The sequence below is a fragment of the Physeter macrocephalus genome, chromosome 5 (assembly GCF_002837175.3).
Source record: "Physeter macrocephalus isolate SW-GA chromosome 5, ASM283717v5, whole genome shotgun sequence".
Classification (NCBI taxonomy): Eukaryota; Metazoa; Chordata; class Mammalia; order Artiodactyla; family Physeteridae; genus Physeter; species Physeter macrocephalus.
The window spans coordinates 70924470-70947992 of NC_041218.1; the positions used below are offsets into that span (position 1 = coordinate 70924470).

Below are 23523 nucleotides of genomic sequence, written 5' to 3' on the forward strand. Positions count from 1 at the left end.
GTATCGATAAGTTTCTTTTGAAAAATATGAAATGCCCACGAAGTGTGAAGTCTGGCGGTCATTTGCATGCCGCTATAATCAGATTGTTTTCCTCTTGCCCCCTTGCTGAAGATCATGGGTACTGATTAAATGGACATTTTTATTCTACGTAAAAAAGTCGCAGGGAAAAGAACAAAAAAACCTTGGACCATCAGATATGTTATAGCAAAGATTTGGCTGAAGTCCTGCCAAGCTAGATTTTTGCACTGATGCAAAAATACCCTGATGCCTGGGAGGTGGAGAAGAGGAAGAAGCAGATGAAGCAGACAGTTGCCAAAGAGAGAGATTCTCAGTCATACTTGGATCCTTTATACTCGATAATAACTGATATGGCTGAAATAGAAAATTATTTCCTCATTGGTTCTTGGATCTAAGTTCTTATGTAACCCACTGTAATTCTTTTGTAAGAATAATTTTTTTCATTTGTGATCAATTAGTGTTACTCCTTGCTCTAGTGCTAAACACAGTGATGAAATAAGAGAGCTAGCATTCTTATCTTACAGGAGATGCACATAAGTGGCCACAATGATATAAAGAAATACAAGTTGTGACAGTGTTATAAAGAATATAAACAGAAGGCTGGGGAGATTTTGAATAGGGATGCTGTTGAGGGGGGATTGTCAGGAAAGGCTCACAGATGAAATGCTGTTTGAGCTGGGATAGGATCAATATGAAAAAGCTAGACTTGTAAAGAGAAGGGTAGATGGGAAAGATAAGATAGAAAGAAAGAATAATGAAAACAAAGGTCCCAAGTGTGTGAAGGGCTCAGAGTAGTTGATGAAATGCAAGAAATACAATGTGGCTGGACCACAGAGAGCAGGGAAGAGAATAGAACATGATGAGGGTAGATGATGTAAGGCTGTGAGTCAGAGTAAGGAAAAGAGCAACATGTTATAACCAGCTATTCTAGGAGGAACAAATGACCTGTGAGAAAGCACTGAAGCAAAACCAGCTAGGTAAACATTGAAGTGCCCAAGTGAGAGACGATGGTGGTTTGGATGAGGGTGGTGGCGGTGGAGGAGGATAGAAATGAAAGCAATCTGACTCTACACCCATCAAGTCCCCAGAGAAACAGTGAAAGGCTCTCAGCCTTCCAGTCCATGTGATATAGTAGCCCAACCTTCTGGTTAAAGTGTTCCATGAACAATACCCCCAACCTCCAGACAGAGAATTTGTCTCTCCCACCAATATTCCCTTGAAATTGGTATAGGATATTTTTAAGTCTATTGAATGAGCTAAGTATAGAACTCAGGGAAACACATGAATTACTCCTGCAGTGTCTATTTTAAAAGTGATTTCAAATCTTTGTGGCATCAGGTGGGGTGGTCAATAAATCCACTGGTCAATAAATTGCAGCTGATGAAATCTGAGCAGCTGAGGTGAAGTTCTATATATTATGAGAGAGAGGGAGAGAAAGGTTGCTGGGGCAAGGAGTGTGAGATTAGGGAGGACTTTAGGAAAAAATGAGTTCTCTTCTATACATTATTGCTTATTGTTTTTACAAATAGCTTTCATTCACGGTTCTGTATTTTGTATAAATTAAGAAAGTTTATTTTTAAATTATTTTAAAGCATTTGAAAAGAGTATCTGGAGACTTTCCGCCCTCAGTACCAGATCAAAGAGGGGAGGCACGAGCATGGAACGGAAGAGCAAACAAGACAGTTTAGAGGCTGTTGAAGGACTATGTGTAACAGAGAAATGCATTAGTCTGTGCCTGGGGCCAGGGTCCTGGGAGGGGCAGCTGGTAGATAATACTGGATAGTAATGCCTGTATATCACTTATAGTTGTGGTTGCTAAATAATCATTTTATGAACCACATATAGTTTGTTATAGAGTACAGGTCAGGGTTGATTGATACCTTTATGTTTTATAATTTCTCATGAGAGGAGGAAACTTTAATTCGTTAGTAAAGGGAGGAAGATACACACCCTTGGTCCTTAAGTTACCAGTAGCCACTGCCTATAAAAAGACCAGTAACCAACATGCCTTGCTGCAGGGTTCCCCATGCTTTTCTTGTCATAGCATACAGAGAAAATGACAGGATTTGTATGGCTCACTGGAGGAAACTGGAAGGGATTTAAGAGTGTGTATAAATATCTTTGGTGCAGAAAGTATTACAGTTTCTTGACATTTTATAATTACAAAGACACAGCGCATTAGAGAAAATACTAAATGTTGAAATTTTTATCATACTGGCAAATAAAATCTTTTCAAATAGCCAGTGAAAAACTTGAGTTAACTTTCATGTATAAACTACTTACCTTTGAAGAAATCATCATGTCTTTCACTGACAAATGCAATCAATGTTGGCATTTCTGAGGACAAAATAATTTTTAATCCAATTGAACTTTTTCATATATTTCAAACTAGAACTCAGAATGTATGCATTGCTAGAGCATCCAACATGCAACAAGCTTAAATGTCCCTGAGAGCACAAATGTCAAAAACTTATATAAGTATCCCATATATGTAAAGACAGAGATTGAGGCTGCCACTCACATCTAAACCTAAGAGTCCCTGCAAAATTTCTTTGTCCCTGCAGGCTGTGTGCCACTGTCTTTGGGGATCTGAGACCTAAACTCAGCTACAATATGTTAGGGGTGCCCCAACTAACACAATCTGAACCTGAGTCCTGAATAGATGTCCATGGACAGCAGGGGTCCCCAACCCCCAGGGCCACGGACCAATACTGGTCTGCGGCCTGTTAGGAACCGGGCCGCACAGCAGGAGGTGAGCAGCGGGCAAGAGAGTGAAGCTTCATCTGCAGCTCCCCGTCACTCGCATTACTGCCCGAATCGTCGCCCCCATCTGTGGAAACACTGTCTTCCACGAAACTGGTCCCCTGGTGCCAAAAAGGTTGGGGACCGCTGATGTACAGAACACTCCTTACATTGAGAAAGACTTCATTTTTAAATTTTTTTATTGAAGTATAGTTGATTTATAATGTTAATTTCTGCTGTACAGCAAAGTGATTCAAATATATATATATATAGTATACATTGTTTTTATTAAAAAAAACTTTTCCATTATGGTTTATCATAGGATACTGAATATAGTTCCCTGGGCTATACAGTAGGACCTTGTTGTTTATCCATTCTATAAATGATAGCTTACATCTGCTAACCCCAGCCCCCCACTCTATCCCTCCCCCAACCTCCCCCTCCTTGGCAACCAGAAGTCTGTTCTCTATGTCCATGAATCTGTTTCTGTGTTTTAGATAGGTTCATTTGTGCCACATTTTAGATTCCATATATAAGTGATATCATATGGTATTTGTCTTTCTGAGTTATTCAGGTAGGATGATCATCTCTAGTTGCATCCATGTTGCTGCAAATGGCCTTATTTTCTTTTTTATGGCTGAGTAGTATTCCATTGTATATATGTACCGCATCTTCTTTATCCATTCCTCTGTCGATGGACATTTCAGTTGCTTCCATGTTTTGGCTATCGTGAATAGCGCCGCAATGAACATCGGGGTGCATGAATCCTTTCGAAGTGTGGTTTTCTCTAGATATATGCCCAGGAGTGGGATTGCTGGATCATATGGTAGTTCTAGTTTTAGTTTTTTAAGGGGCCTCCATACTGTTCTCCATAGTGGCTGCACCAATTTACATCCCCACCGACAGTACAGGAGTTTTCCCTTTTCTCCATACCCTCTCCAGCATTTGTTATTCACAGAATTTTTAATGATGGCCATTCTGACCAGTGTGAGGTGGTAGCTCATTGTAGCTTTGATTTTCATTTCTCTAATAATCAGTGATGTTGAGCATCTTTTCACGTGCCTACTGGCCATCTGTATGTCTTCCTTGGAGAAATGTCTATTAAGATCTTCTGCCCATTTTTCGATTGGGCTGTTTGTATTTTTGCTGTTGAGTTGAGAAAGACTATTCAGATTGTCAGGTAGCTGAAGATATCACTTGGCCTTTCTTGCAACCCAGTGTTTGGGGGTCATTATCTATGAATCATTTCAATGTTGCTTATAGCAAGAGGCTACTGAACCAGGATGCCAGGCACCCCAGGCCCTACCTGGATCTTCCGGGACTGAGGGAATATCTTGCCGTAAATCTGCAACTCAGATTTACAGCAAGAGGCCATGTACAGGAAAATTCTATTTTACAGAACGGTCACTGAACCAGGAAGCTGCCTCTCTACAGGCACACTAGACTTCAGACCATATAGGCCCAGTCATACTCCAACAGAAGTGTAAGCTCTTTGATACTCTCATTCCCAGCAGGCCACAGGGAAATGGCAAAGAAGTGGAAGCAAGGAGAAAGAATAAACGACTAGCTTCCCATGAGGATTGTTGAATTTTTCTCATTAGCATATATTTTTGGCTAATATTTACAATATGGCATGTTCTGAGGAAATGAAAAAAAAAAAAAAATTCAGACAGCACAAGTTCACTGCCTGCCTTAGGTGATAAAATTAAATTTACAGTGACAGAGAAGCAGGCATATTAATTACAGTAATGAGGAAAGAAAGATTGCTATTAATTTTGATTAAAACACCTTAATATTTCTTTTTGAAACACTGATAGCTAATGTTCCTCAGGAAACCAATTTGAATATTTAAAAATACTACTGCAACCATTTTATCAGAGTGTAACTCATCCAATATTGAGTTGGAATTTGGGTCCCTCTGATTTTCCGTCTTTGCTTTGTTTGCAGTTTGTGCTCATTGCTAAACTCCTGTTTCATAGTCATGGAATATATTTATTTAAATATTTCTCTTCACATGGGCCCAAAGCATATCCAGAGGTGTCACAGAAAATTAATCTATCAAAATCAAAAGAGTATGTTTCTGTATATATATACATGCAGCACACTATTTTTGAATCACACTCTGTATTTTTCCAGCGTTTTCCCACAATGTGTCTTTTTCTCTGAAAAAGAGAATTTGAAAAGAATTGCCAAATCTGTCTTGGAACTTCCACTTTAAATTCAAAACAGATTCCCAAGTGTCTACTGGGATATATCTCTAGTATGACTAAGAATGTGCACCTGTGATTACCTAAACCAGCCAAAGAATGGCACCATTGCTTCACATAAATGTAGACACAGATATTTTTTATTTGGTTATAGAATTGTATCATAAATCCCATGGCTCAGTGTAGAATTCTATCTCTCCTACAGGCCCACTTTTTGCCTTTAGATAACATTTTACAGCAAAAACCTGATGTATTGCTTCTGTCACACTTTGGCCACTAAAGGAACTTAAAACAGCACAATGGGTGAATAATAAGGAGACAAAGGGAATTCTCTGCCCTTTTGGCTCAGTCCATGCATATGGTCATAATTTTCCAACTTTATGACAATAAGGGGAATGCATTTATCACTCCTCTGCTCCTTCTTAAGTTGATCCTCCATTGTTAAGTTTAGCAGTTGGCCATATGTCTTATAGAATTATTAAATAATGTGAGATGGCCACTTGAGTTTTACAAGGAAATAATGAATGGTGGAGAAAGAGTGGCAGGTTTGAAGGACAGGTTCAGAGAAGCATTAACCAAATTGGATGATTATCTTACAGTTTCTGAGAGTTAAATAGAAAGCTAAAGATAGCCTGACAAATTTCAGGCTAATTTGTTCTGTCATGTTCTGTTGCAGACAGGATAGGCCCACATCAGACCTGGAGTAACTACAATAAAAAATCTTATCTTTTTTCTTCCTTATAATTGTAGACCACACCTAATTGTCCTTTACCTGATTTATCTATAATTGCTCGTACAATTTGGATGGTTCTTAAGACTGAGATTTTAGACAACTAATTAAATGACACAGTGATTTCACTTGTATTCAATATTGCTCAGTTTTCAAAATCAGGCAAGGAAAACAAGAGTCCAATTTTTAAAAATACGCAAAAATACTAGACAGTTTACAAAGGAAGATAATAAAGTGTTCAATGTCATGACTCATCAGGAAAATGCAAATCACCAGAAAATCTAAACGTTAAAAGACAGAAAATGTCAAATGTTGGTGAGCTTGTGGAGCCACCAGAATATTCATACATTGTTGATGAGAATGTAATACCATGCAACTACCTTGGGAAAAGATCTGGCAGTTCCTATATAAAACTAAACAAATGCCTACCCCGCAATCCAACAATTCTACTCTTAGGTATTTACCTAAGAAAAATGAAAACATGTACACCAGAAAGACATGCACAAGAATATTCGCTAAAAGCCTAAACTGAAAAACTAGATCAAGTTTTCATCAACAGAAGAATGGATAAACAAACTGTGATATATTCATACACTGGGATATTACTCAGAAATAAAGAGGAACATATCACTACAACCCCATGGATAAATCTCAAAAACATAATGCTAAGTAAAAGAAATCTTACACAAATGAGTAGTTACTATGTGATTTGTTTGAATGACTATGAAGACTAAAATGGCTAAAAGTAATCCATGATGTAAAAACTGGAACAGTGATTGTCTCTGTGAGCAGGGGGCTAGGATATGAGGATTATGTTGGATTTGGCATAGTAATATTCTATACTTTGAAAGAGGTTTTAGTTACGTGGATGTAGATTCACATCAAAAATCATCAAATGATGCACAAGATTTGTGCATTTCACCTTACATAAAATTTACCTTAACAAAAAAGAGTCAATAAATATTGAACCCTGGTTGATGAGATTCATACTGTTTTGAGGTGAAGGGCACTGATACCTGCAGCTAACTCTAAAATGTATCAGATAAATAAGATAGGTTAGTGGATAGAGAGATTAGTGGATAGAGAGGTGAAAAGCAAAGCATGCAAAATTATAGAAACTAGATGCTGAGTATATGGGTATTTACCATGTAAAACTTTCAAACTTTATGTTTGGAAATTGCCATAAGAAAATATTAGAAAAAGAAATCAAGCATCGCTCATTTTTCCTTCGTCTTTTGTATTGCTCCTGAAAACTTAAAGTTGAAATGAAAAAAAGCAAGAGAAATACTGAATACAGCTCTCTAGTTTAAATAAGGCTTCGAAGTTCTGCTTGCTATTCTGTTTAAACCCGCATCTCTGTGATTATTTAATGTGGAAGTGAATGACTTCCTTACCCAGAAGGACTCTGTTCTCACAATAAAGAGCAAGCATGGAAAGCAGTGTAGCAAGTGCATTGGCCAGGGGATGCACGATGAGCCAGGCATATGAGAGGCCTGCTCACAGACCTTGCCCGTACCAAAAAGCAAACAGCAGAAGTTCTTCCTCTACATAAGGGGCAAGAAAACACAGTGATTAACTAAAATGCTTTGATGTCAGGGGCATCTAAGTTTGAATTTGGGCTCTCCCCACCATTAGCTTTCTTTCCCTATCAACATTAGGTTCAGAAAGGTTCACTTTCTGAGTTTTGGTTTCATCATTTACACAATGGACAAATTGTTGGCATGTACTCTTGAGGGTCTTTCTGAGGAATAATGAAGTACTGTGGGTATTAACAATTATTGTCACACACACACTCACACACAAATGGAGAAGAGAGAACAGAAATGAAGAAATTGTTTGATGGAATTTAGAGAAAAGTAAAGTTTTTGGAGCAAAGGATATAATGATAAAATAAGAAGCTAGAAAGAAACTATCAAACTACACAACTCCTCATTTTCCCTTTATTGCTTTTTTGTTTTCTTTTTTTGTACTACATGGGTTGCAGAAGTCTTTTTTTTTTTTCCCTTTAACATTAAAGCACTGACGGCAATGATTATTCCTAAGCACAGGTCTGCATAAAAAGCCACACTATGGAATATTTTACTTTCCCTGTAAATCTCCTCACAACCTTCTCATAAATAAATGGGGCTAGAGTCAAGGAAGCTGGGCTAAATCCCTCCCGTACTGTTTGGACTATTCCCAAATCATTCATCACGGACACCGGAGGATGGGGGCTTCTCGGTGGCATATATCTTAGGGAGGTCTGGCAGGGTTAAAAGAAAGAGACAAAGGAGCCTATGCTCAAATATCCAGGGCATTTTTGCCAATCTAATGCTTAAAAAAAATGCATGCACAGCATACTTTTGTCAATAAATCCTCTAGGTGCTTACACTGAAGGTGGTGAAAATTGCTTAGGTAGTTCAAAATTGTATCTGGAGCTTTTTGCAGTCCATTGTTCTGACAAGTGAAGATGGTCTCTAGATCCTAAACTCAGTGACCTCTGAGAATTGTCAGTAGTTTTCTATTGGATTAGAACGGACTAACTCTTTCAATTTGAGTGGTATCTATTTCAATTCTACCATTATTTCTGAGCAAGGAGGATGATCTTGTACAGGGGAACTGGGCCAGTTTTAGGGCAAAAATATCCTGGTCCAAGGGAAACTATGCATGTTGCGTAAGAGTCACAAAATCCACGATAGATTGCTCTGTACAATTGCTCTTAAGTCTGCCTAGGAGTCCATGTCCTATTTTATTTCATTTTATTTTATTTTATTTATTTATTTTTTCCATGTCCTGTTTTAAACCTTTGAAATGAAATTTTATGCCATAGGGTTCTCAATGAGAGGAAAGGGTAAAGGAAAGATAGAAAGTAAGGCTGAAGCAAGACAGCACATCTGTTATGGTATGAATGGCTCTTACAAAATCTCTTCCTTTCACTCAAAAACGTCTTATTGTTAACTGTTTTATTTGGGGGTATAAAATTATTTATGGGGTTTAGAGTAGAAGGCCACCATGTTTTATCTTTTTCTGGCTTCTATGCTTGAGAACAATTGCCAAATTGTGGTTGTGTCAGGAAGACTTTAAGTGAAAAGCATTTTATAATTTCTTTAATTAAACATGATCAAAGGTGTCCTTAGAGCATTTGAATGAGCATTTTCCTAGTTATGGGGCACTGTCTATATTCTTTTAACATAGCCATTGGCTCGATGAACATGTTGTTGGTTCCATAGTTCCTTCTGCTGTGAACAACCAAAATTTTCCACTCTTTGAAACTTAGTGTTTTACTATACACAGATGAAACACACCTGTTTCTGATATAGAACCACTTTCAATTCTTGTTAATTGTGAAAAATTCATGAAATGGATAAAAATCTGTATTCCCCTTTCTGGTGTAAAATATATTTGGAGCTTCACACTGTCGATTAAAAAACAGTGAGCACCTACTATGTGCACGGAAGGCACTATGAAATTCAACAAATCTGAAAACGCTCATTGAGCGCCTACTTTGGGCCAGGCTCTCATGCACCGTCTGAAAGGTGGGCTATGAAAACAAAAAAAGAACACCAGAAACAAACACCGATAACAAGCAGAGAAGAAAGGGGTGGGTTGACGTTTAAACAGGATGACCAGAGAACTTAGTACTGGGGGAAATAAGATTATAATGGGAAAATATGAAGAAAGATGGATAAAAAAATGAGGGTGCAAAAAAATATAGGTTGTTGGGGAAGATCTTTCCCAACAGAGGGAGCCACAAAGGCCTTGAGGTGGAGGAACACTGAACACTTGAAGAAAAGAGGCCAGTGATGCCGTAACTGAACACCTGGCGTGGGAAGAAGCACAGGATGAGTTCATAGAGGTAACAGGGAGCCAAATTATATAGGGCCTTGTAAGCCATTGTAAAGACTCTGGTTTTTACCATGAGCGAGATGGGAGCCTTTGGAGGGGTTGAACAAGAGAAGACATTATCTAAGTTTAAATAATACCTAAATCAGGATGGTTGCTCTCTTGAAATAGACGCACAAACGCGCATACACACACACGGTAGGATGTGAGTGTAGAGACAAGAGAAACCAGTTAGCAAGCCACTGAGTATTCCGGATGAGAGATAATTATGGCTTGGATCAGGGTCATAGACATGAAATGATGAGAAGTAGTCAGATTCTGAATATATTTTGAAAATAGAACCAGCAGGATTTGTTGAAAGATTGTATGGATGAATTAAGAGAAAGAGATGAATCGATGATTCTAAAATGCTGGTTGCCATTTACTGAGGAGGGGAAGGTAAAGCAAGTTTTGGTGGGGCGGGGCGGGGGGGATATTACGATTTCTGTTTTGGACACATTTCATGTGAGATGCCAAGTGAGGAGGCAGGTGAAGATGATTCAGCACGCAGGTGGAGATAACCATCTGGAGTTGAGGGAGAGATCCAGGCTTGATACATATATTTGGGAGTCATCAGCATTTAGATGATACTTAAAGCTGTAAAATTCTGTAAGATCATCTTGGGAGTGAATGGATATTGATCAAGTTAAAAAACCAAGCTTTACTACACCATGAAGAGTCCAGACTGAGGAACTAAAACCAAAAGAGACGGAGAGAAGGAGGGAGGGAAAGAGTGAGAGGCCAAGAAGAAATGGCCAATGAGGGAGGAGGAGAACTGAGAAAGCATGATGTCCCAGAAGCCAAGTGAACAAAAATAGAAAAGAGTGAGGATTATACTTTTTGATATACAGAAACAATTCTTTACCTTATAAGGAAGATATAACGATATAAAAATATTCCAAATTTAGTACAGTGAGTGGTAAGTGCTACAAAAGATCTGTATTCCAACTGCTACAGTCACACACAGAAGGGACTTCCTGACCCTCAGTTCCTGGGAGGCCTGCATGAAGCAGGTGGCATTTAAACCCAATGTTGAGAGATGTGTGGAAATTTGACGGGTAGAAGGGGAGGAAGAGAGGACAGTTATATCAGAGGGAACATCTTAAAAAGAAGCTCAGAGAAGGGAAAGAACAAGGTATATTTAAGGAACAGGGAGTAGTTCAAGCTGGCCTGCGTGTAGAGGATGTATAGCCTACTTTCTGCACACCTCTAAGGCAGGTGATGTTCAAATTTTGCTATGTGGTTTTTGTTTTTGTTTTTTATTACCTCTCCAAAAGCAATGGGTATAAGAAGTCTTAACACAACCTTGAAACTTTTTCAGTCCTTTCCCCCAGTCTAACTAATTCTTACCTACCAAATCTTATATTTTCATTTGTAAATATGGTAACAGTCATGGAAAACATCTGTATCTGTTTATCATCTGTGGAGTTCTTGTTCTGTGTAAACTCTGGTGGGAGGAAAAAAGATTAAGAAATATGCAAAAATATTTATTGTACTACGAGTCCCTACTGTGTTTCAATTCTGAAGTTGGGAGGAAGAAGTTAGAGAGAGAAATAGGAAAAAGATAAGGTTCACTCTTTGAACAGTTGCATAAATTTATGAGGACAGTCTGCCTTAATGGTTGGAAAATAGAAAATTCATTCTATAGATTTGGAGTTTGGCCCAGCATAATCTGACCTATGCTCCAGTTCCATGGAGACGAGAAAGTTGTGTTGCCTGCAACCATATACAGAATTCCTTAAAAATAACAGGCTTTATCTCTGGGGTCTGATCAACTCATGGCACTGAAGAGAGAAAGAGATAGAAACATGAGGAGGAATCACATGAGATTTTATTTTCAGTAATAGACAGGAAATATATTAATAGATTCCATTCCTCAAAAAAATGAACATGGTAAATTTTCTTACAGATTTTTTCTTTTTTTTTTTTTTTTTTTTTTTTTGTGGTACGCGGGCCTCTCACTGTCGTGGCCTCTCCCGTTGCGGAGCACAGGCTCCGGACGCGCAGGCTCAGCGGCCATGGCTCACGGGCCCAGCCGCTCCGCGGCATGTGGGAACTTCCCGGACCGGGGCACGAACCCGCGTCGCCTGCATCGGCAGGCGGACTCTCAACCACTGCGCCACCAGGGAAGCCCTCTTACAGATTTTTTAATGTGAATTTTAATTTTAGGGCCAATTGCACAAGTTTTTTCCCCCATCTTTGTATTGCCAATGGCACAGTGGGATGAACAGAGAACCTATTATCCAATTCAAACTCAGACACCAATTTAAGCCCCCGGTCTCTTTGCTCCTCATGGGTCTCATTTGCAAAATTGAGGGAGAGGACACTGGTATATCATAAAGTGGGAAAGACTGAACGCTTTGGAGTCATACAGATTTAGTAGCTATATGATGTTGGGCAAGCTACTGACTGTCTGAATTGCAGTTGTTAAACTGCAAATTAGAGAGAATAACAGCTCTCACACAGTGGTGTGATGAGGATTAAAAGAAATCATGTAGGGAAAACTTCTGGCACATAGTAGACCCTCAATAAATATTCATTTCCTTCCTTCTTTTAACTTGAGCATTTCAGTTCCAATATAATGTCAAGCCCTAATTTGGGGGAAAACTTTTTGAGAGAAATTACAGAGTTTACCACTATTAGTCGTTTTAAATTTTTAAAAATTGGCATCCAGTCTGTTTCAGAAAATAAGACAGCCTCTATCTTTAGGGTAAAAATAATTTGTAGGGAGCACGTACTACATGAACAGTGAGGAGAAAACTGGTATTCCCCTCAGGAGAAAATTTAAGATTATTTGGGAAAAAAGAGGATGGAAGGAAGGGAGGAAGGAAGTTAGGTGATAAATAGTTTTAAAGCCTATAAATTAAAAATGAATCAAGTAAGAGAAAGAAAGGTATTTGCTCTGCTGCCCTTCCCATCAAGATGGGTTAGGTATTAGGGCTGGCATGACACAGACATCTTTCTTGTTCCTAAAGCAGAAAAAAAATCTTTTATGAAAGTTAGTGAGTTTACAGCAGGAATGTCAGCTCAGTGAATGATTCAGTGCTCTATGTAAGTGGATATATACTTTACTACTTTGACCTTTCTGTATTTTTCATATTTGCCTGACAACATATTGCAACCATTCCTTTCAGTTAGCAATTAAAGTCTAATTTGCAGCTGCCTTTATAAAACCAAAGCTTCCCTGCAACAAATGAAAATGTTCAAGTCCTCTTGTTTGATCTCTAGTATCATACAGTTCGGTATTTCAGACATATAAAACGCCCAGAGCACGAAAAAAAACACAGTAAATAGTCACCGTCCCTTAGCACTGTCCGTTACTCAATGTTTCAGTTTGTCATACAGTATGAAATATAAATGAAGAAAAAGAGGAAGGGAGACACAGCAGTAATTTATGCCTGTCTAGAAAGTTTGGCACTGCAGCTCCAAGTATAGGGAGCCATTTACAGGAGAAAAACCGTAACCAGAGAATATGGAAGTGTGGAAGGTGAGATCATCCACCAGCAGCAATCTTTCAAATTCATAGACACTTTCGGATTCATGAGGTGAGAATAAGCAGTGCAGAGAACTGTGAAGTTCATTTGTAGTGTGTGGCTTTGTTAACACGCACTCTCAAGCTGTCCTTGTTATGAGATGGTGGTCGAATAGTAAGTGGAAAAAAAAAAATCAGTATGGAAAATATCCCCATTAATTGGAAATAATAATAGTGTTACACATAAAAAAGTGAAAGGACTATATGTAACTTGGAAGTGTTATTTAAAAGAGAAAAAATATGTAAATTTAGCAGAACCTTGTACCAATCATTTAAAAAAAAATGTTTGCCTGAACTTTTAAATGATTAATTTGAATTAATTTCAATTTATCTGAATGCATTTCTCTTCTATTAAGCATGGTCAAAATTTGTCTCGAAACACTTTTTTTTTTTAAACTAAACATTTTCTTCAAGGCAGAATTAAATCTATCAACGATTTAATACAGACAAGAAAAGTAATTTATGGAATGAAGCAATGATCCAATGATCCATGCCTTTCTTACATTTCTCTCACTAAGCCCCACATAGATGTTATTTCAATTTCAAAATCAGAAGAGGGAAATGCCCAATATGTCTTAGTAGTTTCTCTAGAAACCGGCAAATCAAAATCTAGGAACAAATGATGAGAGTCTTTAAGGTGTTTTGGGGTGAGAGAAGGAAGGGGAGGTAGCGTCAATATGGCTTTTGGGGTCTGAGTGTGTACCAGAAAAATTAAAATACCGTGCATCAATAAAGTGTTACTTATTCTGAAAGACTTGTCTAGCAATTCAGAAATTTTAAAAGTAAACATTTGGGCTAACAAAAATACACAGGTATAATAATAAACATGATTAAATTAGGGGTAAGATCAGGAAAATCTAAAAGGATACGTAAGGACCTTAGCTGTATAGACCAGAGCTGTTCAAATTTTAAAGTGCACACAAATCGCTTGGGATCTCATTAAAATACAGATTATGAATCAGTTAGTTTGGGGTGGGACCCAAGATTCTTCATTTTTCACGAGCTCCCAGGCCATGCCAATGCTGCTGGTCTACGGACCACACTTTACGTAGCAAAGGCCCAGATCATGATAAAGGAAGAAGGTTTATCCTAGAAATTGCATCTAGAGAATTGTGAATATCATATGCTCTTTCTGACCAACCCATTCCCACTCTGTTATTTTCAATGGAATTTACTCTAGAAAACATAAATGAAAGTAACATATTCAAATAAACACAATGTGATATTCTACTAAGGTAAATATATGAATTACTTAGTTCTCAAAAGGGCCTGTGAAGTAAAGACTTTTATTATCTTCACTTTATGGGAAAAGAAACGGCCTTGGGGAATTGAACTAATCAAGTCAAAACCACATATGCAGGATTTAGAAACAGTTCTGAATTTGGCAAATCTTACTCCAGAGCCTAAATATTTTTGTCAGTTTTACTACAATTGTCAAGATTGCCCTATTGCATTCTTAGTAATCTTGCAAACAAAGCACTAGACACAAAAGATGCAGTAGGGATACAATGGTGTATGAACGTTGGGCTATACCATCTTCATTGACAGCTTCTAGAAGAGGAGCCACTCAAGAATAACTCCTCTTGACATTAGAGATCTTACATGTGTGGTGAATAGCAGCCTTGATGCAATAAATAATCTGTTTCAAGAACCAGAATGAATGAGAGATGAGAATAAAATACTGGATTAAGCTCCTTACGCTAAAGAGCGGACAAATAGATTCTAGATAAGGACATACTGGAGGCTCCACAGCCCTGAACATATGGGATTACCACTAAAGCTCCACGTCAGAAAAAATAGCCCTTAGATTTTAGAATCCCTAAGGGACTTTTACTCTATGAAGGGTACACTATTAAATATTTTATGCATTCTGTTATTTTTAAAGGGTATAATCCTTCCCTTAAGGTGTGCTGGCCCCAGGGTCTTTGAACAAGTCTAGACCAGAATTAATTAGGAGCCATCATTTTCATTACAAGTATGTTATAATTATGTCTGCTTATTTCACACTGTTCAATATACTCCCTCCTGTTAAACTACAGCACAAGGCCTTTAGCACCTGTTGCTTATTTCTGCCAGACTGAAAATATTCCTTTCTCTTTATTATTCGTGTGCAAGGCTAAGATGAACTTGCCAAGAGTTGTCATTCTTGAATGCACCTGCCAAGTGTCAGATACTTTAATAGGTGAAATGCTTATAGCATATGCTGTGTTTGCCACAGCTTCCAACTTCCAGTGCCCAGTATTTCACAAGAGATTGAATACATTCAGGATGACCGATCCACTCCTTGATACATGTGTATGTGACCATATGCCCATGCGTATACAACACACTTACATAACACACACCCCCAGGTTAGCTTAGGCTGAGAATATATCTTACAGTAATTTACTACCTTATATCTTCAACTTTTTTAAAAAAAAGAATAAATCCCTTGGACTGTAGTTACTGATTTGTTGGCAGTTGCTTTCATGGCATCAGTCTGTGTACTAAAAAATAAAAAAAATAAAATTGAGTTTTGGGCTACAAGGTAGCACCCTACGTCCTGTTTTGATACGTTCTTTGCTTTCCTTTTCTGAGGATGCCTAATACTTTTCCTACTGTTCTGTGAGGTCTTCAATCCATCCAGATAAGAATACTGCAAAGCTCCTGTAATTGAGGGATGGGGCCTAGAATAGAGGCATCCATCCTTGATATACTGAGGTACCCAGCAGGGTGAAGAGGGAAAGGAATGCATCCCTTTTCCATGAGTTATTCAACTTTATCCTGCCAGTCTCATCAGATGTTATCAGAGGTGTGGAATGGAAGGAAGGGTAGAGAAGGTTTTCTAGAATGCTGACATGGGACTAATGCCAAGAAAGATGGAGTGATGATGGTTGTGCTTTCATAGCTTTACCACATTCCCAAGGATGAGTGAGGGCTTCCACGTTTTGTTCAGTTTCTGAGGAGCCCATGTGTTTTATGTTTACCTTCCCTGCCCGGCAGAACATTAACTTCCCTTTCCTTGACAGATATCAAAAATCCATGTAAAACTTTCCTGCAATCCACAGTAAAACTGACGTCTGCAGCAGGAAGCAGTCTTATTTTATGAGCACCCTTCTTCAGGTAACCCCAAGACAGAACAATTTAGACAATTTTCCCTTTTGAAACAGTAGAGCAAAATATTCCTAGACCTCTCTCTCCCTCTTTTTCTCCCTCACTTTCTCTCTCTCTCTCTTTTGGTTTCACTCTCCCTCCCTCTCATATATGAAAACACCATTCAGAGCTCAAGCTGCTTGATAATTAAAGAAGGAATTATACATCCTAAGGCCTTTACTATTAGAATATACATGAGTTTAGTTCATGAACAGCAAGCTTTCATGAACCAAGTGGTCAAGAACCTTGTTGATATAGCACCACCAGAATGAAACCAAGGGACCTTTCTCAGAGGAACAATTTCCCATATAAGTAAGTCTACAAACCTGTACACTGACAATTCATTACACCTTCTGGAAAGGGAGGTGTTGCTGTATAGGGCTATAGTCAAACTGGATTTTTCTTATCCTAAGTTAACTTATGCCTTGGTAACTATACTTCCTTGGATGTGATTCAGTCACAAGTGGGATTTTCTCAGAGGTTCTTGGCACACTTAATTTCTAATTGATGCCAATGATAACATAAAAACAGGATTGGGTTATACTTGAGGACAAAAAAAGATTCTTCAGGTGTACTCCAAATGAGCTCATTTTATCCAGCAAAGGAACGGAAGAGCATCTACAGGTAAGGTGACTACAACTCTACTACCTGTAAGTAATAGTATTACTGGATCATTACCTAGGAAAACAACCCTAGAAAAAGGTCAAAGCTGGTAGCTTTCAGAGGACTCAGAAAAGCACAAAGGGGATAGAGTTCTCTTTCTTTCAGAGCCTAGGCCACTGATCAAAGAATTCCAAAGAGAATTCTGTGCAGAGTCACTGATAAAATTTAAAAGGAGATTAGAGAGGCCCATTTCCAGCCAGAATAATCTGAAAGCCCTGACATGTACCACTATATTGTTTGATGAACATTTCCAGAAGAATGAGATGTCCGTTTTGACCTTTGCAGTGTGAGTAACACATGTTGAAAGGAGGACAGAAGGCTTATTTTTATACAGATAGCAGAAAGCTGCTCTCCTTGTTAAGAAAGCATGGCAGGCTGATTTTGTCTTTCTTTTTTCCTTTGTAATTTGAAAGTCCTCCCAGATAAACCTTTGCGGTATACAACTTGGTTTTGACATCCTGGCTTTATGCCTCTAACTGTTTATAAGTCATGCAAGGAAGTCATCTATCTTGACCAATATGGCTCAGACATATTTTCCATGTTAATTACACATGTTTGGACTGACACTGCAGTGATACAATTTCATTTGTTTAAAACAACAGAATGGATGGCTCTTTAACTCAACAAATGTAGGTAAAAATTCTTCCCAGAGTAAATGCAAAAAGTCTGGAAATTATAAAGGCACAGGCACTAGTGGCTGAAACCCCAGAGACTAAGAAGCTGATATTCTGCAATGATCCCTTATTTAGATTAAAAGCATGTTGGAAAACTACGACATAATGATCAAAAAATTATAATTATAATATATGTTAGACACTCCAACAAGATTGGTGTCCTAAAAATAATCAGCAGTTGAAAAGGAAGCAGAAGCATTTTTAACTCTAACCCAATGGAACTATTCGAATTTGGGCTGTGTTTTTGAGCAGGACCTCCACATTTTTTTACACTTACCAGAACACCAGCCGTTAACCCCGTAATGGCCAACTGCTAGTTATCACCCTACATTTGGTCCACAGCTGCATGGTTCTGCTCACTTTATTGTCATTTCAGCCCTCAGCCCATTAGACGCCTGGTGACCGCTTGCATGCAGAGGGGCCTTCGGTTAACTAAATCCCCATCAGGATCACAGCTGTTGTAAAACATTTGGTGACAAAAATATCCATGTGCAGCGCATAGTAGATAAATTTGCGAGCCAATGTGAGCAAAACTTGAAAAACAAATGAGGGGACTAGTCGAATTCTCTGGCTTCTGAACTACATTTCCTGTATTTTGGGGGAATATGCTTTGTAACATTCCAGCATTCCCCTCTCAGTGCGACAGATGATTGGGGCTAAATTTCAGAGTGATAGGACCAGCTAAGCAAAAATATACTTTTCCACCTTCCTTCAACTCAGCCTCAGCAGTTAGAGAATGAATGTCATGTTCAATTATTCAGACAGATTCCTGACTTGGGCATAATACTAACGTCAGTATTGGGTATTTATTCACGATGTGCCTCAGCTTAAGACACCAAACCCTTGTTTCAGTTTCTTCCAGCCTAGCACAGTGGTTGCATATGTGCAAGTGTGTCTTACCCCAATCATGTGCAACAGCCAATGCTGCCAGGTCCAGTTCATCGCACAGAGGGCCCTGAAAGTGCTCTGTAGGTGATTATGGTTGGTGTTACAATGGTCAACGCCATGTCCGGTTATGACACTGAGAGATTGTGCTGATTCTGCTTCACCTCGCTACCCTCAAACATTTAAAAACAGGAAGAAGACAAGGAGATAAATGACCTACCCCCCAAAAACAGAATGAAGAGATCCATTTCTCGATTGTATTACTGAATGCCACTCCTTTGTCACATTTTGTCAAGATCCAAAATCAAGTAACAGATGTGATCTGAGACTCCCTCAGATCTAACTAAATTTAAACCCATAAAGGGAGAGTTGATTCTGGTTCTAACTAATCTGAAATTTGGTTTGTACATGCCTGTGTTGATTGATTGAATTCCTACCCCACACATATTCTGTTCATTCACTACATTGTTGAGATGTTGCTTAACAGTCAGGGACCTAGATTTTTCTGCTCCATTAACTCATTCAGACATGTCTTAAGCACTCACTGTGTGCCAGGCACTGAGGATAAAATATTAATAAGTCACAGTCCTGGCATGCAAGGAATCTAGGGTTCAGAGGCATATAATCTCTCAAATGTAAGAGAGGGAAGATTCTTTTTTTTTTTTTTTTTTTTTTTTAAACCCTTCCACCACTAATTCTCCAGTCCTCTGCTGCCATAAATTATACAAATTTATGAGAGGAAAAAGTGCCATTATTTAGTTTTAGGTGTTTCCCCAACTTGGTGAGGTAGGAAAGAACTCATGTGTATTACCTATGCACTGATGAGTTATTGATTTCTTAGTAATGTTCACTGAGAAAAAAAGATTTTTAAAATTTTGAAACTAAAAATTATCAGGTAGATATCTGGAGCACAACCAATGTATTATGTGCATGGAGTATAAAATACAATTTATACATTCTAGCTTTAAAGAATTTAAGTCAGGGAAAACAAGATTATGACAAATAGTTAAAAACATAATTGTGTGTGTATGTCTATATATCTATGTAAGATGTGAAAAATTATGTATAGGAGAGCTCTTGGTATAGAACGGTCAAGGCAAACTTAATTAGTTTAGAGTCTCATAATCTAAATTATGTTGCTGCACTTCATGATATTTTACAGAGGGTCCCCTCCATCCATAAGATAAAGCACTGGAAGGGCTATGTGGAATCCATAGGTGAGTGCAACTCTGCTACATGAAGCCGGTAAGCTTATTAAAGATTTGATCAAGACCAGTGAATTCCAAGCCTACTTTGGTCTATCTCTCTTTTGGATCCCTATTTCTACATATTTTAGCTTTTCCTTCTTGTGTCTCCTCTCTATTGGTTAATTCTGTGCTGTTATCTGAAGGCAGGTCATGGGTCATAAAATAGAGGTTTTCTCTAAAATTAACAAAATAAAAAGAACTTTCTGGATTTGAATGTGAGCTTCTTCCTGACCAAGAAGACCTATAATAGATCCCTTTACACTAAATATATAAACCTGGGGCCAAGGATTAGCGATTTCCCCTCCTCTAATGTAATAAGAAAGTACAATAGTAAACATTTTCTGAACTTGTTTAAAGTTTTTTTTAAAAAATAGGGCAGCTCACTTCTTATATTTCTCATAATAGAGGAGAAATGAAGATGTGGCATTCAGTTTAGTCCAATTACGTATTGAGAGAGAGAGTGTGTGTGTGTGTGTGTGTGTGTGTGTGTGTGTGTGTATCCATCCTAATAGCATATATGTATATATGCTGTTAGGTGAGATATTGTGAGCACAAAGGAAAATAAGACAGCCTCATACATAAAGTTACTTCTAATCATCAGAGAAGTAGAAGAGGAGCCAAGAGCGTAATCATGATATAGATAGATTAAAAGAAGAAGGAAACGTATCATAAAATACGTATAAGGATGAGCACCTGGCCCATACCAGATAGGCTCTCAAGAGGCAGGTAAACTAACTCTTAAAAGAAAAGCCAGGGCTTCCCTGGTGGCGCAGTGGTTGAGAGTCCGCCTGCCGATGCGGGGGACATGGGTTCGTGCCCCGGTCGGGAAGATCCCACATGCCGCGGAGCGGCTGGGCCCGTGAGCCATGGCCACTTAGCCTGCGCGTCCGGAGCCTGCGCTCCGCGACGGGAGAGGCCCCCAACAGTGAGAGGCCCGCGTACCGCAAAAAAAAAAAAAAAAAAAAAAAAAAAAAGAAAGCCAAATTTAGGAAATCAAAGAAAAAGGAATGACACAGACTCTTACTTCCAAGGAAACAGTTTTTGAAAAGAACAGAGACATACAATATGTGGAGTTTTAGGGAACAGTAAATAACTCAATACAAAATGCAAGAGTTGGAGAGATAGAAGAGATTGGAAGAGAGGGCTTTATATACCAGATTATAGAGTTTGGAATTTATTAGATGAGAAAGATGCATTAAAAAATTTTATGAAAAGGAACATCATGATGAGCTAATAAGGGCCTATGCTAAGCACTATCTGCCATGAACAGGAAAAATAAACATATTGAATATATTCAGGAAATAAAATTGATAGGATTTCACTTGGAAAATGTAGAGGAAAAGCTGGTGTCAAATGTGATTTGTAAGTTTTGCCTTGAGTGACTGAGTGATAGATGTTACTACTTGAAAGAAGAAACAGAAAAGGGAATGGGATCAAGGGCGTAGGTGGAAGCTTAAGGCTTAACTAGGAGGTAGAGAATACAATACCTGAGACTACAAAGGAGATCAAAAGTAAAAATATAAATGAGTGTTTTACTCATCACTTTTCTCTGAAAGCTAGATAGATGTTTTCTGACAGATTCTTAAAAGAAAGATTACACTTAATAAGATTGAATCTGAAAGTCAACCCTTTTAACTGAGAGAAATAATCCATATTCTGAGAATAATAACTAAGAACAGTATTTCCTAAGAGCTCTAACTACAAAATTTTGTAGTTTTAGAAAACATTACATCTCACCATTACCTGAAACTAGATTTCTTTATGTAACGTATAAGCTTTGCATTTCATTTAAAGTGAAAATACTGTGCTATAAATCGTATAAAATAAATACTGGAAACTATACATTTCATGAGATATTATTCAATTTTTAATTAGAAAATTTATAGGCCAGCCATTTATATGAGAGAGAGAGAAGGAGAGAGAGAGAAAGGTAATAATATGAGAGAGAGACAGAGAGGTAATACGAGAAAATATCCACACGCATTTAATAAAAATGAAATAATTTGACATCCTTGTTTACCTATCAATTGGCAAAGTTGAAATGGTAAGAAAACAAGCACTTTTAAATACTGTCAGTGGATAAAAAGGTAGAATTTCTTATATAGCAGTTTGAAAATAGATTAAAACCTTTAAACTTTGCACACCATTTTTATCAAGCATGTTATTTATAAATTATGGGTGTATTCAAGAATTAAGCTGCAAATACACACACACACACACACACACACACACACACACACATATATGTAATCCCTGTTGTTTATGTATTACAAATGAAGTGGTAGTTTTTAATCAGTGTTTTTTAAATTTTAAAGAAAACATCATCCAATATTCAAAAATACTTAAAAAATGAAAATTTTCATATTTCTCAAAAGGACTTTTGAATGGGTATTTTAGTCATACTACACAGAACTTCCAAAAATCTTCTCCCGTTTATCTTCCCTAAAATCCTCATTACAGTTTGGCAGCTGCTCCCAATGTCTCTGATTCTCTATTAAAACTCTCCAAAACTTTTTTCTACAACTGAGCACTGGCCATTTCTTCTCTCTCGCCTCTTTTCCCCATCTTTTCAACTCAACATTTTTCTTTTTTTGCATGTGTCTTCCTCACATGAATTAACATAGCCTCTTAGACTTACACATTGCTCTAATTCATCCGTTTCCTGGATCAACACAGCAAAACCCCATGCCTGAAATTGCCAAAACAAAGTATCCTTCCTCTTTGGAAGGTAGAAGAGAATGCTTTAGAAGAAGAGAGACAGCTGAAAATAGGTATATATGTTAATTTTTGAAAGTATCTGTCATAGAGAATTTATCATATTTGTCATATTTATAATTGAGAATATTTGAAATTGTAATTATCCAACAACAGATTGGTTACATTAATTATGCTAAATTGATGCAGTAGAATTTGATGACATAGCTTTCAAAAAGTTTGTGTGTGTATATGTACATATGAAGTATATTTAATGACAATATTCATATACTAAATTTTAAATCTCTAGTTTAAATAAACGTGTGTAGAGTTAATTTCTCCACTTTTTATTACTGGTTTTGTTGATATATCAAAATATATCAGAAGGATAAGAAATTATGTTTTTCTTTTGTCCTATGTTTTCTAAATGTTTTATAATTAAGTTATTTGTAAAGGTGAACATCTTTACTGCTCTAATATAGATAACATGTTAAACTCAGAGAAATGAAAATGTGTCTAATTTCATCCAAACTGAATTTTTTTAAAGTCTCCAATTGACATTCACTTATAATCATGTATGCTAGTAGTTCTAAAAACAGATGAGTTATTTTTAGCACTAACTTTAAAAATATAGAACAGTTTCCAACTACATTAATTTGCTAGGGCTGCCATAACAAAATGCCACATACAGGTGACTTAAATAGCATAAATATATTCTCACAGTTCTGCAGGCTGCAAGTCCAAGATCAAGGGGGTGGCAGAGTTGATTTCTCCTGAGGCCTCTCTGCTTGGCTTACAGATGGCTGCCTTCTTGCTGTGTTCTCACATGGCCTTTCCTCTGTGCACATGTATTCCTATAATCTCCTCCTCTTCTCATAAGGACACTAGTCCTACTGCCAGAAAGTGGATATCAAAATAATAGAAAGATACAGTTTATACAGTAGCACTACTGTATATTTTATTATATTTTAATTCTTTGAAAGTGTGTTATCTACAAAATAACTGTGTAACTAAGAAGTATAATTAATTGAAGATGCCTTTTTTCAGTAATGCTAAAAAACAGAAAGAGGCTGAATGTATTTCCTTTTTTTTTTTTTTTTTTTCTTTGCGGTACACGGGCCTCTCACTGCTGTGGCCT

The 23523-nt window shown here is 37.6% G+C and overlaps 1 protein-coding gene across 3 annotated transcripts in view; it reads right to left on the bottom strand.

The window, feature by feature from the left end:
- Positions 1-23523, bottom strand: part of CRPPA (CDP-L-ribitol pyrophosphorylase A) — a 466682-nt gene that overhangs the window by 43054 nt on the left and 400105 nt on the right. For all 3 annotated transcript variants that reach the window (XM_028490069.2, XM_055085022.1, XM_055085024.1), the window contains one exon: positions 23107-23278. The gene's annotated coding sequence lies outside the window, so the exon portion shown is untranslated. The remainder of the gene's footprint in view (positions 1-23106; positions 23279-23523) is intronic.